The sequence below is a fragment of the Phyllobates terribilis genome, unplaced genomic scaffold (genome assembly GCF_046119375.1).
Source record: "Phyllobates terribilis strain yellow unplaced genomic scaffold, ASM4611937v1 Scaffold_3__8_contigs__length_932513732, whole genome shotgun sequence".
Taxonomy (NCBI): Eukaryota; Metazoa; Chordata; class Amphibia; order Anura; family Dendrobatidae; genus Phyllobates; species Phyllobates terribilis.
In genome coordinates, this window is record NW_027362763.1 from 340,190,291 (window position 1) to 340,203,533 (window position 13,243).

Below are 13,243 nucleotides of genomic sequence, written 5' to 3' on the forward strand. Positions count from 1 at the left end.
TGTCGCTCACTGTTCAGCCGCAAATATCTCTATTTAAAAAAGTGTGCTATACCCCAGTAAACAATAACTGTGGTTTTGCCATCCCACGGTAAAAAATCTCTATTATTCAGCTTTTGGTAGTTTTTTCCGTAAAGAAAAACAGTAGTGTCTCCGGACTGTTGTGACACAAAAATATATCTGTTGAAAATAGTCTTGTGTAGGCCCTACATCCCAGTTTGGTTTCGCAGTTCCATGGCTCAAATCGCTGTACTATCCAGTTTTGGGCCTTTGGTATCTAAAAAAAAATGCAGTTTGAGTGTGTCGCTCACTGTTCAGCCGCAAATATCTCTATTTAAAAAAGTGTGCTATACCCCAGTAAACAATAACTGTGGTTTTGCCATCCCATGGTAAAAAATCTCTATTATTCAGCTTTTGTTAGTTTTTTCCGTAAAGAAAAACAGTAGTGTCTCCTGACTGTTGTGACACAAAAATATATCTGTTGAAAATAGTCTTGTGTAGGCCCGAAATCCCAGTGTGGTTTCGCAGTCCACGGGTCAAATCGCTGTACTATCCAGTTTTTTGCCTTTGGTATCTTAAAAAAAGCAGTTTGAGTGTGTCGCTCACTGTTAAGCTGCAAATATCTCTATTTAAAAAAGTGTGGTATACCCCAGTAAACAATAACTGTGGTTTTGCCATCCCACGGTAAAAAATCTCTATTATTCAGCTTTTTATAGTTTTTTTCGTAAAGAAAAACAGTAGTGTCTCCGGACTGTTGTGACACAAAAATATATCTGTTGAAAATAGTCTTGTGTAGGCCCGACATCCCAGTGTGGTTTCGCAGTTCCACGGGTCAAATCGCTGTACTATCCAGTTTTGGGCCTTTGGTATCTAAAAAAAAAGCAGTTTGAGTGTGTCGCTCACTGTTCAGCCGCAAATATCTCTATTTAAAAAGTGTGGTATACCCCAGTAAACAATAACTGTGGTTTTGCCATCCCACGGTAAAAAATCTCTATTATTCAGCTTTTGGTAGTTTTTTCCGTAAAGAAAAACAGTATTGTCTCCGGACTGTTGTGACACAAAAATATATCTGTTGAAAATAGTCTTGTGTAGGCCCTACATCCCAGTGTGGTTTCGCAGTTCCACGGGTCAAATCGCTGTACTATTCAGTTTTGGGCCTTTGGTATCTAAAAAAAAAGCAGTTTGAGTGTGTCGCTCACTGTTCAGCCGCAAATATCTCTATTTAAAAAAGCGTGCTATACCCCAGTAAACAATAACTGTGGTTTTGCCATCCCACGGTAAAAAATCTCTATTATTCAGCTTTTGTTAGTTTTTTCCGTAAAGAAAAACAGTAGTGTCTTCGGACTGTTGTGACACAAAAATATATCTGTTGAAAATAGTTTTGTGTAGGCCCGACATCCCAGTGTGGTTTCGCAGTCCACGGGTCAAATCGCTGTACTATCCAGTTTTGGGCCTTTGGTATCTAAAAAAAAAGCAGTTTGAGTGTGTCGCTCACTGTTCAGCCGCAAATATCTCTATTTAAAAAAGTGTGCTATACGCCAGTAAACAATAACTGTGGTTTTGCCATCCCATGGTAAAAAATCTCTATTATTCAGCTTTTGTTAGTTTTTTCCGTAAAGAAAAACAGTAGTGTCTCCTGACTGTTGTGACACCAAAATATATCTGTTGAAAATAGTCTTGTGTAGGCCTGACATCCCAGTGTGGTTTCGCAGTCCATGGGTTAAATCGCTGTACTATCCAGCTTTGGGCCTTTGGTATCTAAAAAAAAGAAGTTTGAGTGTGTCGCTCACTGTTCAGCTGCAAATATCTCTATTTAAAAAAGTGTGGTATACCCCAGTAAACAATAACTGTGGTTTTGCCATCCCACGGTAAAAAATCTCTATTATTCAGCTTTTGGTATTTTTTTCCGTAAAGAAAAACAGTAGTGTCTCCTGACTGTTGTGACACAAAAATATATCTGTTGAAAATAGTCCTGTGTAGGCCCGATATCCCAGTGTGGTTTTGCAGTTCCACTGGTCAAATCACTGTACTATCCAGTTTTGGGCCTTTGGTATCTAAAAAAAAAGCTGTTTGAGTGCGTCGCTCACTGTTCAGCCGCAAATATCTCTATTTAAAAAAGTGTGGTATACCCCAGTAAACAATAACTGTGGTTTTGCCATCCCACGGTAAAAAATCTCTATTATTCAGCTTTTGGTAGTTTTTTCCGTAAAGAAAAACAGTATTGTCTCCTGACTGTTGTGACACAAAAATATATCTGTTGAAAATAGTCTTGTGTAGGCCCGACATCCCAGTGTGGTTTCGCAGTTCCATGGGTCAAATCGCTGTACTATCCAGTTTTGGGCCTTTGGTATCTAAAAAAAAGCAGTTTGAGTGTGTCGCTCACTGTTGAGATGCAAATATCTCTATTTAAAAAAGTGTGGTATACCCCAGTAAACAATATCTGTGGTTTTGCCATCCCACGGTAAAAAATCTCTATTATTCAGCTTTTGGTATTTTTTCCGTAAAGAAAAACAGTAGTGTCTCCTGACTGTTGTGACACAAAAATATATATCTGTTGAAAATAGTTTTGTGTAGGCCCGACATCCCAGTGTGGTTTCGCAGTCCACGGGTCAAATCGCTGTACTATCCAGTTTTGGGCCTTTGGTATCTAAAAAAAAAGCAGTTTGAGTGTGTCGCTCACTGTTCAGCCGCAAATATCTCTATTTAAAAAAGTGTGCTATACGCCAGTAAACAATAACTGTGGTTTTGCCATCCCATGGTAAAAAATCTCTATTATTCAGCTTTTGTTAGTTTTTTCCGTAAAGAAAAACAGTAGTGTCTCCTGACTGTTGTGACACCAAAATATATCTGTTGAAAATAGTCTTGTGTAGGCCTGACATCCCAGTGTGGTTTCGCAGTCCATGGGTTAAATCGCTGTACTATCCAGTTTTGGGCCTTTGGTATCTAAAAAAAAGCAGTTTGAGTGTGTCGCTCACTGTTCAGCTGCAAATATCTCTATTTAAAAAAGTGTGGTATACCCCAGTAAACAATAACTGTGGTTTTGCCATCCCACGGTAAAAAATCTATATTATTCAGCTTTTGGTATTTTTTTCCGTAAAGAAAAACAGTAGTGTCTCCTGACTGTTGTGACACAAAAATATATCTGTTGAAAATAGTCTTGTGTAGGCCCGATATCCCAGTATGGTTTCGCAGTTCCACTGGTCAAATCACTGTACTATCCAGTTTTGGGCCTTTGGTATCTAAAAAAAAAGCTGTTTGAGTGCGTCGCTCACTGTTCAGCCGCAAATATCTCTATTTAAAAAAGTGTGGTATACCCCAGTAAACAATAACTGTGGTTTTGCCATCCCACGGTAAAAAATCTCTATTATTCAGCTTTTGGTAGTTTTTTCCGTAAAGAAAAACTGTAGTGTCTCCTGACTGTTGTGACACAAAAATATATATCTGTTGAAAATAGTCTTGTGTAGGCCCGACATCCCAGTGCGGTTTCGCAGTCCACGGGTCAAATCGCTGTACTATCCAGTTTTGGGCCTTTGGTATCTAAAAAAAAAGCAGTTTGAGTGTGTCGCTCACTGTTCAGCCGCAAATATCTCTATTTAAAAAAGTGTGCTATACGCCAGTAAACAATAACTGTGGTTTTGCCATCCCATGGTAAAAAATCTCTATTATTCAGCTTTTGTTAGTTTTTTCCGTAAAGAAAAACAGTAGTGTCTCCTGACTGTTGTGACACCAAAATATATCTGTTGAAAATAGTCTTGTGTAGGCCTCACATCCCAGTGTGGTTTCGCAGTCCATGGGTTAAATCGCTGTACTATCCAGTTTTGGGCCTTTGGTATCTAAAAAAAAGCAGTTTGAGTGTGTCGCTCACTGTTCAGCTGCAAATATCTCTATTTAAAAAAGTGTGGTATACCCCAGTAAACAATAACTGTGGTTTTGCCATCCCACGGTAAAAAATCTCTATTATTCAGCTTTTGGTATTTTTTTCCGTAAAGAAAAACAGTAGTGTCTCCTGACTGTTGTGACACAAAAATATATCTGTTGAAAATAGTCTTGTGTAGGCCCGATATCCCAGTATGGTTTCGCAGTTCCACTGGTCAAATCACTGTACTATCCAGTTTTGGGCCTTTGGTATCTAAAAAAAAAGCTGTTTGAGTGCGTCGCTCACTGTTCAGCCGCAAATATCTCTATTTAAAAAAGTGTGGTATACCCCAGTAAACAATAACTGTGGTTTTGACATCCCACGGTAAAAAATCTCTATTATTCAGCTTTTGGTAGTTTTTTCCGTAAAGAAAAACAGTATTGTCTCCTGACTGTTGTGACACAAAAATATATCTGTTGAAAATAGTCTTGTGTAGGCCCGACATCCCAGTGTGGTTTCACAGTTCCATGGGTCAAATCGCTGTACTATCCAGTTTTGGGCCTTTGGTATCTAAAAAAAAGCAGTTTGAGTGTGTCGCTCACTGTTGAGATGCAAATATCTCTATTTAAAAAACTGTGGTATACCCCAGTAAACAATAACTGTGGTTTTGCCATCCCACGGTAAAAAATCTCTATTATTCAGCTTTTGGTAGTTTTTTCCGTAAAGAAAAACAGTAGTGTCTCCTGACTGTTGTGACACAAAAATATATCTGTTGAAAATAGTCTTGTGTTGGCCCGATATCCCAGTGTAGTTTGGCAGTTCCACGGGTCAAATCGCTGTACTATCCAGTTTTGGGCCTTTGGTATCTAAAGAAAAGCAGTTTGAGTGTGTCGCTCACTGTTCAGCCGCAAATATGTCTATTTAAAAAAGTGTGGTATACCCCAGTAAACAATAACTGTGGTTTTGCCATCCCACGGTAAAAAATCTCTATTATTCAGCTTTTGGTAGTTTTTTCCGTAAAGAAAAACAGTAGTGTCTCCTGACTGTTGTGACACAAAAATATATATCTGTTGAAAATAGTGTTGTGTAGGCCCGATATCCCAGTGTGGTTTCGCAGTTCCACCGGTCAAATCGCTGTACTATCCAGTTTTGGGCCTTTGGTATCTAAAAAAAAAGCAGTTTGAGTGTGTCGCTCACTGTTCAGCCGCAAATATTTCTATTTAAAAAAGTGTGGTATACCCCAGTAAACAATAACTGTGGTTTTGCCATCCCACGGTAAAAAATCTCTATTATTCAGCTTTTGGTAGTTTTTTCCGTAAAGAAAAACAGTAGTGTCTCCTGACTTTTGTGACACAAAAATATATCTGTTGAAAATAGTCTTGTGTAGGCCCGACATCCCAGTGTTGTTTCGCAGTCCACGGGTCAAATCGCTGTACTATCCAGTTTTGGGCCTTTGGTATCTAAAAAAAAAGCAGTTTGAGTGTGTCGCTCACTGTTGAGACGCAAATATCTCTATTTAAAAACTGTGGTATACCCCAGTAAACAATAACTGTGGTTTTGCCATCCCACGGTAAAAAATCTCTATTATTCAGCTTTTGGTAGTTTTTTCCGTAAAGAAAAACAGTAGTGTCTCCTGACTGTTGTGACACAAAAATATATCTGTTGAAAATAGTGTTGTGTAGGCCCGATATCCCAGTGTGGTTTCGCAGTTCCACGGGTCAAATCGCTGTACTATCCAGTTTTGGGCCTTTGGTATCTAAAAAAAAAGCAGTTTGAGTGTGTCGATCACTGTTCAGCCGCAAATATCTCTGTTTAAAAAAGTGTGGTATACCCCAGTAAACAATAACTGTGGTTTTGCCATCCCATGGTAAAAAATCTCTATTATTCAGTTTTTGGTAGTTTTTTCCGTGAAGAAAATCAGTAGTGTCTCCTGACTGTTGTGACACAAAAATAGATCTGTTGAAAGTAGTCTTGTGTAGGCCCGACATCCCAGTGTGGTTTCGCAGTTCCACGGGTCAAATCGCTGTACTATCCAGTTTTGGGCCTTTGGTATCTAAAATAAAAGCACTTTGAGTGTGTCGCTCACTGTTCAGCCGCAAATATCTCTATTTAAAAAACTGTGGTATACCCCAGTAAACAATAACTGTGGTTTTGCCATCCCACGGTAAAAAATCTCTATTATTCAGCTTTTGGTAGTTTTTTCCGTAAAGAAAAACAGTAGTGTCTCCGGACTGTTGTGACACAAAAATATATCTGTTGAAAATAGTCTTGTGAGGCCCTACATCCCAGTTTGGTTTCGCAGTTCCATGGCTCAAATCGCTGTACTATCCAGTTTTGGGCCTTTGGTATCTAAAAAAAAATGCAGTTTGAGTGTGTCGCTCACTGTTCAGCCGCAAATATCTCTATTTAAAAAAGTGTGCTATACCCCAGTAAACAATAACTGTGGTTTTGCCATCCCACGGTAAAAAATCTCTATTATTCAGCTTTTGTTAGTTTTTTCCGTAAAGAAAAACAGTAGTGTCTCCTGACTGTTGTGACACAAAAATATATCTGTTGAAAATAGTCTTGTGTAGGCCCGAAATCCCAGTGTGGTTTCGCAGTCCACGGGTCAAATCGCTGTACTATCCAGTTTTGGGCCTTTGGTATCTTAAAAAAAGCAGTTTGAGTGTGTCGCTCACTGTTGAGCTGCAAATATCTCTATTTAAAAAAGTGTGGTATACCCCAGTAAACAATAACTGTGGTTTTGCCATACCACGGTAAAAAATCTCTATTATTCAGCTTTTGGTAGTTTTATCCGTAAAGAAAAACAGTAGTGTCTCCTGACTGTTGTGACACAAAAATATATCTGTTGAAAATAGTCTTGTGTAGGCCCGATATCCCAGTGTGGTTTCGCAGTTCCACGGGTCAAATCGCTGTACTATCCAGTTTTGGGCCTTTGGTATCTAAATAAAAAACAGATGAGTGTGTCGCTCACTGTTCAGCCGCAAATATGTCTATTTAAAAAAATGTGGTATACCCCAGTAAACAATAACTGTGGTTTTGCCATCCCACGTTAAAAAATCTCTATTATTCAGCTTTTGTTAGTTTTTTCCGTAAAGAAAAACAGTAGTGTCTCCTGACTGTTGTGACACAAAAATATATCTGTTGAAAATAGTCTTGTGTAGGCCCGACATCCCAGTGTGGTTTCGCAGTCCACGGTTCAAATCGCTGTACTATCCAGTTTTGGGCCTTTGGTATCTAAAAAAAAGCAGTTTGAGTGTGTCGCTCACTGTTGAGCTGCAAATATCTCTATTTAAAAAAGCGTGGTATACCCCAGTAAACAATAACTGTGGTTTTGCCATCCCACGGTAAAAAATCTCTATTATTCAGCTTTTGATAGTTTTTTTCGTAAAGAAAAACAGTAGTGTCTCCGGACTGTTGTGACACAAAAATATATCTGTTGAAAATAGTCTTGTGTAGGCCCGACATCCCAGTGTGGTTTCGCAGTTCCACGGGTCAAATCGCTGTACTATCCAGTTTTGGGCCTTTGGTATCTAAAAAAAAAGCAGTTTGAGTGTGTCGCTCACTGTTCAGCCGCAAATATCTCTATTTAAAAAGTGTGGTATACCCCAGTAAACAATAACTGTGGTTTTGCCATCCCACGGTAAAAAATCTCTATTATTCAGCTTTTGGTAGTTTTTTCCGTAAAGAAAAACAGTAGTGTCTCCCGACTGTTGTGACACAAAAATATATCTGTTGAAAATAGTCTTGTGTAGGCCCGACATCCCAGTGTGGTTTCGCAGTTCCACTTGTCAAATCACTGTACTATCCAGTTTTTGGCCTTTGGTATCTAAAATAAAAGCAGTTAGAGTGTGTCGCTCACTGTTCAGCCACAAATATCTCTATTTAAAAAAGTGTGGTATACCCCAGTAAACAATAACTGTGGTTTTCCCATCCCACGGTAAAAAATCTCTATTATTCAGCTTTTGGTAGTTTTTTCCGTAAAGAAAAACAGTAGTGTCTCCTGACTGTTGTGACACAAAAATATATCTGTTGAAAATAGTCTTGTGTAGGCCCGACATCCCAGTGTGGTTTCGCACTCCACGGGTTAAATCGCTGTACTATCCAGTTTTGGGCCTTTGGTATCTAAATAAAAAGCAGTTTGAGTGTGTCGCTCACTGTTCAGCCGCAAATATGTCTATTTAAAAAAGTGTGGTATACCCCAGTAAACAATAACTGTGGTTTTGCCATCCCACGGTAAAAAATCTCTATTATTCAGCATTTGTTAGTTTTTTCCGTAAAGAAAAACAGTAGTGTCTCCTGACTGTTGTGACACGAAAATATATCTGTTGAAAATAGTCTTGTGTAGGCCCGACATCCCAGTGTGGTTTCGCAGTCCACGGGTCAAATCGCTGTACTATCCAGTTTTGGGCCTTTGGTATCTAAAAAAAAGCAGTTTGAGTGTGTCGCTCACTGTTGAGCTGCAAATATCTCTATTTAAAAAAGCGTGGTATACCCCAGTTAACAATAACTGTGGTTTTGCCATCCCACGGTAAAAAAATCTCTATTATTCAGCTTTTGATAGTTTTTTCCGTAAAGAAAAACAGTATTGTCTCCGGACTGTTGTGACACAAAAATATACCTGTTGAAAATAGTCTTGTGTAGGCCCTACATCCCAGTGTGGTTTCGCAGTTCCACGGGTCAAATCGCTGTACTATCCAGTTTTGGGCCTTTGGTATCTAAAAAAAAAGCAGTTTGAGTGTGTCGCTCACTGTTCAGCTGCAAATATCTCTATTTAAAAAAGCGTGCTATACCCCAGTAAACAATAACTGTGGTTTTGCCATCCCACGGTAAAAAATCTCTATTATTCAGCTTTTGTTAGTTTTTTCCGTAAAGAAAAACAGTAGTGTCTCCCGACTGTTGTGACACAAAAATATATCTGTTGAAAATAGTTTTGTGTAGGCCCGACATCCCAGTGTGGTTTCGCAGTCCACGGGTCAAATCGCTGTACTATCCAGTTTTGGGCCTTTGGTATCTAAAATAAAAGCAGTTTGAGTGTGTCGCTCACTGTTCTGCCGCAAATATCTCTATTTAAAAAAGTGTGGTATACCCCAGTAAAAAATAACTGTGGTTTTGCCATCCCACGGTAAAAAATCTCTATTATTCAGCTTTTGGTAGTTTTTTCCGTAAAGAAAAACAGTAGTGTCTCGTGACTGTTGTGACACAAAAATATATCTGTTGAAAATAGTCTTGTGTAGGCAAGACATCCCAGTGTGGTTTCGCAGTCCACGGGTCAAATCGCTGTACTATCCAGTTTTGGGCCTTTGGTATCTAAAAAAAAGCAGTTTGAGTGTGTCGCTCACTGTTGAGCTGCAAATATCTCTATTTAAAAAAGCGTGGTATACCCCAGTAAACAATAACTGTGGTTTTGCCATCCCACGGTAAAAAATCTCTATTATTCAGCTTTTGATAGTTTTTTCCGTAAAGAAAAACAGTAGTGTCTCCGGACTGTTGTGACACAAAAATATATCTGTTGAAAATAGTCTTGTGTAGGCCCTACATCCCAGTGTGGTTTTGCAGTTCCACGGGTCAAATCGCTGTACTATCCAGTTTTGGGCCTTTGGTATCTAAAAAAAAAGCAGTTTGAGTGTGTCGCTCACTGTTCAGCCGCAAATATCTCTATTTAAAAAAGCGTGCTATACCCCAGTAAACAATAACTGTGGTTTTGCCATCCCACGGTAAAAAATCTCTATTATTCAGCTTTTGTTAGTTTTTTTCCGTAAAGAAAAACAGTAGTGTCTCCTGACTGTTGTGACACAAAAATATATCTGTTGAAAATAGTTTTGTGTAGGCCCGAAATCCCAGTGTGGTTTCGCAGTCCACGGGTCAAATCGCTGTACTATCCAGTTTTGGGCCTTTGGTATCTAAAAAAAAGCAGTTTGAGTGTGTCGCTCACTGTTGAGCTGCAAATATCTCTATTTAAAAAAGCGTGGTATACCCCAGTAAACAATAACTGTGATTTTGCCATCCCACGGTAAAAAATCTCTATTATTCAGCTTTTGATAGTTTTTTCCGTAAAGAAAAACAGTAGTGTCTCCGGACTGTTGTGACACAAAAATATATCTGTTGAAAATAGTCTTGTGTAGGCCCTACATCCCAGTGTGGTTTCGCAGTTCCACGGGTCAAATCGCTGTACTATCCAGTTTTTTGCCTTTGGTATCTAAAAAAAAAGCAGTTTGAGTGTGTCGCTCACTGTTCAGCCGCAAATATCTCTATTTAAAAAAGCGTGATATACCCCAGTAAACAATAACTGTGGTTTTGCCATCCCACGGTAAAAAATCTCTATTTTTCAGCTTTTGTTAGTTTTTTCCGTAAAGAAAAACAGTAGTGTCTCCTGACTGTTGTGACACAAAAATATATCTGTTGAAAATAATTTTGTGTAGGCCCGACATCCCAGTGTGGTTTCGCAGTCCACGGGTCAAATCGCTGTACTATCCAGTTTTGGGCCTTTGGTATCTAAAAAAAAAGCAGTTTGAGTGTGTCGCTCACTGTTCAGTCGCAAATATCTCTATTTAAAAAAGTGTGGTATACCCCAGTAAACAATAACTGTGGTTTTGGCATCCCACGGTAAAAAATCTCTATTAATCAGCTTTTGGTAGTTTTTTCCGTAAAGAAAAACAGTAGTGTCTCCTGACTGTTGTGACACAAAAATATATCTGTTGAAAATAGACTTGTGTAGGCCCGACATCCCAGTGTGGTTTCGCAGTTCCACTTGTCAAATCACTGTACTATCCAATTTTGGGCCTTTGGTATCTAAAATAAAAGCAGTTAGAGTGTGTCGCTCACTGTTCAGCCGCAAATATCTCTATTTAAAAAAGTGTGGTATACCCCAGTAAACAATAACTGTGGTTTTGCCATCCCACGGTAAAAAATCTCTATTATTCAGCTTTTGGTAGTTTTTTCCGTAAAGAAAAACAGTAGTGTCTCCGGACTGTTGTGACACAAAAATATATCTGTTGAAAATAGTCTTGTGTAGGCCCTACATCCCAGTGTGGTTTCGCAGTTCCACGGCTCAAATCGCTGTACTATCCAGTTTGGGCCATTGGCATCTAAAAAAAAAGCAGTTTGAGTGTGTCGCTCACTGTTCAGCCGCAAATATCTCTATTTAAAAAAGTGTGCTATACGCCAGTAAACAATAACTGTGGTTTTGCCATCCCATGGTAAAAAATCTCTATTATTCAGCTTTTGTTAGTTTTTTCCGTAAAGAATAACAGTAGTGTCTCGTTACTGTTGTGACACAAAAATATATCTGTTGAAAATAGTCTTGTGTAGGCCCTACATCCCATTGTGGTTTCGCAGTTCCACGGCTCAAATCGCTGTACTATCCAGTTTTGGGCCTTTGGTATCTAAAATAAAAGCAGTTTGAGTGTGTCGCTCACTGTTCAGCCGCAAATATCTCTATTTAAAAAAGTGTGGTATACCCCAGTAAACAATAACTGTGGTTTTGCCATCCCACGGTAAAAAATCTCTATTATTCAGCTTTTGTTAGTTTTTTCCGTAAAGAAAAAGAGTAGTGTCTCGTGACTGTTGTGACACAAAAATATATCTGTTGAAAATAGTCTTGTGTAGGCCTGACATCCCAGTGTGGTTTCGCAGTCCACGGGTCAAATCGCTGTACTATCCAGTTTTGGGCCTTTGGTATCTGAAAAAAAAGCAGTTTGAGTGTGTCGCTCACTGTTCAGTCGCAAATATCTCTATTTAAAAAAGTGTGGTATACCTCAGTAAACAATAACTGTGGTTTTGCCATCCCACGGTAAAAAATCTCTATTATTCAGCTATTGGTATTTTTTTCCGTAAAGAAAAACAGTAGTGTCTCCTGACTGTTGTGACACAAAAATATATCTGTTGAAAATAGTCTTGTGTAGGCCCGACATCCCAGTGTGGTTTCGCAGTTCCACTTGTCAAATCGCTGTACTATCCAGTTTTGGGCCTTTGGTATCTAAAATAAAAGCAGTTAGAGTGTGTCGCTCACTGTTCAGCCGCAAATATCTCTATTTAAAAAAGTGTGGTATACCCCAGTAAACAATAACTGTGGTTTTGCCATCCCACGGTAAAAAATCTCTATTATTCATCTTTTGGTATTTTTTTCCGTAAAGAAAAACAGTAGTGTCTCCGGACTGTTGTGACACAAAAATATATTTGTTGAAAATAGTCTTGTGTAGGCCCTACATCCCAGTGTGGTTTCGCAGTTCCACGGCTCAAATCGCTGTACTATCCAGTTTTGGGCCTTTGGTATCTAAAAAAAAAGCAGTCTGAGTGTGTCGCTCACTGTTCAGCCGCAAATATCTCTATTTAAAAAAGTGTGCTATACGCCAGTAAACAATAACTGTGGTTTTGCCATCCCATGGTAAAAAATCTCTATTATTCAGCTTTTGTTAGTTTTTTCCGTAAAGAAAAACAGTAGTGTCTCCTGACTGTTGTGACAAAAAAATATATCTGTTGAAAATAGTCTTGTGTAGGCCCGACATCCCAGTGTGGTTTTGCAGTCCACGGGTTAAATCGCTGTACTATCCAGTTTTGGGCCTTTGGTATCTAAAAAAAAGCAGTTTGAGTGTGTCGCTCACTGTTGAGCTGCAACTATCTCTATTTAAAAAAGTGTGGTATAGCCCAGTAAACAATAACTGTGGTTTTGCCATCCCACGGTAAAAAATCTCTATTATTCAGCTTTTGGTAGTTTTTTCCGTAAAGAAAAACAGTAGTGTCTCCTCACTGTTGTGACACAAAAATATATCTGTTGAAAATAGTCTTGTGTAGGTCCGACATCCCAGTGTGGTTTCGCAGTTCCACGGGTCAAATCGCTGTACTATCCAGTTTTGGGCCTTTGGTATCTAAAATAAAAGCAGTTTGAGTGTGTCGCTCACTGTTCAGCCGCAAATATCTCTATTTAAAAAAGTGTGGTATACCCCAGTAAACAATAACTGTGGTTTTGCCATCCCACGGTAAAAAATTTCTATTATTCAGCTTTTGGTAGTTTTTTCCGTAAAGAAAAACAGTAGTGTCTCGTGACTGTTGTGACACAAAAATATATCTGTTGAAAATAGTCTTGTGTAGGCACGACATCCCAGTGTGGTTTCGCAGTCCACGGGTCAAATCGCTGTACTATCCAGTTTTGGGCCTTTGGTATCTAAGAAAAAGCAGTTTGAGTGTGTCGCTCACTGTTGAGCTGCAAATATCTCTATTTAAAAAAGCGTGGTATACCCCAGTAAACAATAACTGTGGTTTTTCCATCCCACGGTAAAAAATCTCTATTATTCAGCTTTTGATAGTTTTTTCCGTAAAGAAAAACAGTAGTGTCTCCGGACTGTTGTGACACAAAAATATATCTGTTGAAAATAGTCTTGTGTAGGCCCG